We start from the raw sequence: 5,000 nt of genomic DNA, 5'->3' as shown, positions 1-5,000 counted from the left end.
TCCCCCGCTGCGGGGCAAGCGGCGGAAGTCGCGCCGGAAAAGCGTTCGAAAACCGGTCAAAAAGGCCGAAATCCGGGAAAAACGCACCACGGGCCGGTAGCCCGTGTTCCGGAGCACAGCCCTGTGCGGTCGAATGATTTTTAGCACGCTCACAGGAGCCGGGAGAAATGAAAAATGGCTTTCCAGGTGTACAAAGCATCGGCCACCCTCGACACGCGCTTAAGCCCCTGCCCAATCGGGGAAAATAGCACTTTGAGCACACAGATGTCCAAAGCCCCGCCGGCAGGATTACAACAGAAGGTTTTGTAAGACCACCTAGCCCTGAATATGAGCGTGCCTTCGGCCGTGGACCGCTCCAGGGCATGTCCCATGCACCAGATCTGCCAACAGCATGGATGTCCGAGCAGCAGGCTGGAGAATCGGCCCGGGGATGCGGCCGGAGATGCCCGGAGATGCAGCCCCGAGCAGCAGGCTGGAGAATCGGCCCGGGGATGCGGCCGGAGATGCAGCCCCGAGCAGCAGGCTGGAGAATCGGCCCGGGGATGCGGCCGGAGATGCAGCCCCGAGCAGCAGGCTGGAGAATCGGCCCGGAGATGCCCGGAGATGCATCCCGGAGCAGCAGCAGCCATACCATATGTACAATCTTTCACAGAGGCCGCTGTCCCGGTTCTCTGTCACCCGGGGATGTGGAGCCACGGCGGGGATGAGTAGCTCCGCAGCAGGCCCTGGTTCTCAGAGAGGCTGCCATCCTGGTTCTCTGTTACCCGGGGATGTGGAGCCACGGCTGGGGTGAGTAGCTCCGCAGCAGGCCCTTGTTCTCAGAGAGGCTGCCATCCTGGTTCTCTGTTACCCGGGGATGTGGAGCCACGGCTGGGGTGAGTAGCTCCGCAGCAGGCCCTGGTTCTCAGAGAGGCTGCCATCCTGGTTCTCTGTTACCCGGGGATGTGGAGCCACTGCGGGGATGAGTAGCTCCGCATCAGCCCCTTTAACCGTTCCTGGTTCTCACGGAAGAACAGGATTTTACCCATAAAACAAGCACAAAACACGGGCAAGAGTCGTTTAAGGAGGCTTTATTGAACCAGCACACATTATTCATCCACAGTCTGCTCAGCGTCGCCCCTGGACACGTCGAAGGTCCTGCGCATGGCGGCCAACTGGGTCACACTCAGCTGCATCGCGTAGAAACGGTCCGCGGTTCTGGTGTCGTGACACATCAAGTGTGACATCTGCCTTCGGACCTCCGTGCACTGGGTGTCCCTCGCCTGTGAAGAGAGAGAGAGAGAGAGAGTGAGAGGGACCGTGGAGAAAGCTCAAGGCTGGGGACGAAGCTCAGGTCTACCTACCATCGTGGCTACCGCGGTGCGTATGTCGGTCAGGGAGGGGGATCCAGGCAGGCGCATCCTCGCCCATGCGTCCCGGGCGAAGGAGGTCAGCTTGTGTACCGGTCCTCCGTTGCAGTTGAAAAACACCAGGTCGGTCTGGGGGCGCAGCTTGCTGCGTATGGTCATCCAGCTCTTTAGCCATCCGAACTCCTCCGGCGTCAGGAAGAGCTGGGCGCTCCCGAAAGCCCTGGCCGTCTTGTGTTGTCTCACCTGCGGGATGGAGGGACAGACAGACGAGGACAGCAGAGGTGAGTTTCTGACCTGGAATGTGGAGCTCTCTGCTGGGGAAGGAAGGTAAGTTGTTGGGCTGGAGGTCCTGGTTCGCAGAGGCCCGTGACTGCAGCCTCTCGGTTGATGGGTTCAACCGAGAGGCTGCAGTCACGGTTCTCTGCTACCAGGGCCCCTGGTTCTGCCTCCGGGATGAAGTGCTCGCTGGGACGGGGCACTTACGTTAATGACATAGCCGGAGGAGTCGCGCCGGTGTCCATCCTCGGCTTCTCGTACCTCAGCAGCTGTCATGTTGCGGACCACGCCTGCTCTGTGGCCGTACAGAGAAGCGACCAACAGCGCGAAGCAACCGAATAGCTGGTATCGCAGGACCACGTCGTGCCTCCTCCGCGATGAGTCGCGCAAAAGCTCCGGGATCCATCTGCGACACTCCTCCAGACACCTGCGCAGAACCGGCGCTGAAACAGTGCGTTTCTCCTTCTGGTCTTTGACCTGTATCTGGTGCAGCACCACCGTGGTTGAGATCTGCCCGCGGCGGATTTCAGGGCCCGCGAGACGGAGACGAGTCCATGCTGGGGCACGGTGGAGGTCTCAGGCGGAGTCTCCGTGAAGTAGGTCAGGAACTGACCCGTGTTGACCAGGTACACCTTCACTGTCGTTATCTGCTTGCCCTGCTTGAGCAGGTCCGCCGGCCAGCCGAGGACCCTGTCGGCATCAACCATGAACCGCCAGGTCTCCAGGCCGCTCTTTCCCTCGGCCATCCTGCGCAGGAACTGGTCCACTCTGCCCATCTTGGACCTGGCGTTCTCCACATGCTTCTTCGACGGGAGGGCACCCACCAGGTGCCTCCTGTACCCGGCCAAATACTGCATGACACACTCAGGAAAGTGTACGGTTGTACGCACCGGTTCTGTGGGCTCGGTGGGCTCGGTGGGCTCTGTGGGGTCCGCAGGCGTGGTCGAGGTCGGGCTCTGCCGTCTGGATCCGCCCTCCTGCGGGTCCTGCTGGTCCTGCTGGTTCCCCCGCTCCGGGGAACGTGGCTCGTCGGGGCTGGGAGGCAAGGGTGGTCCCGGCGATGGTGGAGCTGAGCCCCCGTCGTGGTGGTGGTGGTCTACCTCCATCAGCTCAGGCTCCTCCGGCTCCTCCTGCGCCCCCTGGTCCTCCGCCTGCATGTCCTCCTCGTCGTCCTGCTCTTCCTCCTCATCCTCCACCACCGGTCTGCGTTGCGGAGGTGAGCTGCGGGATGGCCGAACCTCCGCCTCTGCCGGGGCCCTGTCGCCTGCCTCCGGCAGGTCCAGCCCGGTAGCCATGGGTGGGTGGGGGTCCGAGCGCCTCAGCTGCCGCAGCTTCTCCAGCGTCTTCTGCCACTGCAGGCCGGCCAGAAGACGCCGCTTCTGCCGCTGACCCATGTCGCGGTGGGACTCCTGCAGGTGCTGCTGCACACGGCGGCCGTCGTACCCGCAGCGCTGCACCGGACACGGCATCCCCTTGACGTTCACCCGGCCCCTGGCGAACGCCAGGAGGACACGACGCTCCACCGGATTCCTAACCTTGTGCTTCTCGTCCAGGTGCTCACGCAGCCGCCAGGACTTGCGTGAGCACACGGGACATCGGTTCACGAACTTGGACGCGGTCATGTTGCTCCTCACCCTGCTGCTGCAAAACTCCGACTGAGGCCGGCGAGCACATGCCCCTGGCCAAGTAGCCGGCGTCCTAATCAGGCCTGATGCGGTGCAGCTGCGGGCAATCGGGCCGCAGCGCACCTGCGGCCGGGCGGGGCGCAGAGTCCGCCCCAAGAGCCGGGATGGATCCAGGGACTGGATTGGCGGTCCCTTCCAGCAGGGCCCCCGCATCTGCGGTGCCGCCCTCCACGGCGTCCGAATCGGCGGTCACCCGGCCGCAAGTGCGGCAGCCCTCTTAGGACCCTAAGTGGGGTTAGGCACCCCGAACATTGGGTCACGCAAATGGGCTGCGTGGTGCCGGCGGTGTCCCCGGCGCTGCAGCAGCTCCCGCTGGTGACAGAGGCTGCCTCCACGGGTCTCTGTCGGCCGGGGACGCCGGTACCTCTGCCCGACACGCGGTCCGCACTCCCGGTCCGTGCCTCTCCCCCCTTTCCCCCCCGCCCCCGGTCTGTCCCTTCGGCCTGGCTAGCCGGCCCGGTTCTCCATCCTGCGGAACCGGGCCTGCTCGCCAGGCTGAAGGGACAGACCGGCCGTCCAGCCCCTTCCCCCGGTCTGTTCCTTCGGCCTGGCGAGCCGGCCCGGTTCTCCATCCTGCTGAACCGGGCCGGCTCGCCAGGCCGAAGGGACAGACCCTCCTGCCCCGTCGCCCGGTCCGCTTGCGGACCGGGCGACGGGGGCAGGCCCCTCCTTAGCCGAAGCTCCAGTGCCTTACCAGGGGCACTGCGTCGGGAAAATAACCAAAGTCCAGCAGCCCTGGTGATAGTCTAAGTGTCAGAGCCTTACCAGGACCACAATTCTATTTATTTTCCCTTACCAGGGGCACTGCGTCAGGAAAATAACCAAAGTCCAGCAGCCCCGGCTGATAGTCTAAGTGTCAGAGCCTTACCAGGACCACAATTCTATTTATTTTCCCTTACCAGGGGCACGGCTCTGCTGGGCGTGTGACTGGTTGGTTGAATCCGTGGAAGGGGGCTTAAGTGTGGGTCTGCAGGTTCGGATGGAGGGCCTGGTTCTCAGAGAGGCTGCGGTCCCGGTTCTCTGTTACCCGGGGATGTGGAGCCACGGCTGGGGTAAGTAGCTCCGCAGCAGGCCCTGGTTGTATGAGAGGCTGCGGTCCTGGTTCTCTGTTACCCGGGGATGTGGAGCCACGGCTGGGGTAAGTAGCTCCGCAGCAGGCCCTGGTTGTATGAGAGGCTGCGGTCCTGGTTCTCTGTTACCCGGGGATGTGGAGCCACGGCTGGGGTAAGTAGCTCCGCAGCAGGCCCTGGTTGTATGAGAGGCTGCGGTCCCGGTTCTCTGTTACCCGGGGATGTGGAGCCAAGGCTGGGGTAAGTGGTTGTGATGGAGGGCCTGGTTCTCAGATAGGCTGCGGTCCTGGTTCTGTGTTACCCTGGTCACTGCGTGTGACCTGGGTTACGCAGAACCAGGACTGCAGCCTGTCTAAGAACCAGGGTCTCCACCATGTTTGTTTGTCACCGGGGACGTGGAGCCACTGTTGGGGTAAGTATTTTGGCTGCTGTCCCAGTTCAGTTACCCGGGGCTCTGGTCCCCTGTCCCGGGTAGAATTAAAAACACTTTACCGATTCCTGGTTCTCAGAGAGGCTGCTGTCCTGGTTCTCTGTTACCCGGGCATGTGGAGCCACGGCTGGGGTGAGTAGCTCCGCAGCAGGCCCTGGTTCTCAGAGAGGCTGCTGTCCCAGTTCAGTTA

The sequence above is a fragment of the Poeciliopsis prolifica genome, unplaced genomic scaffold, assembly GCF_027474105.1.
Source record: "Poeciliopsis prolifica strain line A6 unplaced genomic scaffold, Auburn_PproV2 SCAFFOLD359, whole genome shotgun sequence".
NCBI classification, from domain to species: domain Eukaryota; kingdom Metazoa; phylum Chordata; class Actinopteri; order Cyprinodontiformes; family Poeciliidae; genus Poeciliopsis; species Poeciliopsis prolifica.
The sequence above is the reverse complement of the archived record's forward strand: the minus strand, read 5'-3'. Positions refer to the sequence as shown.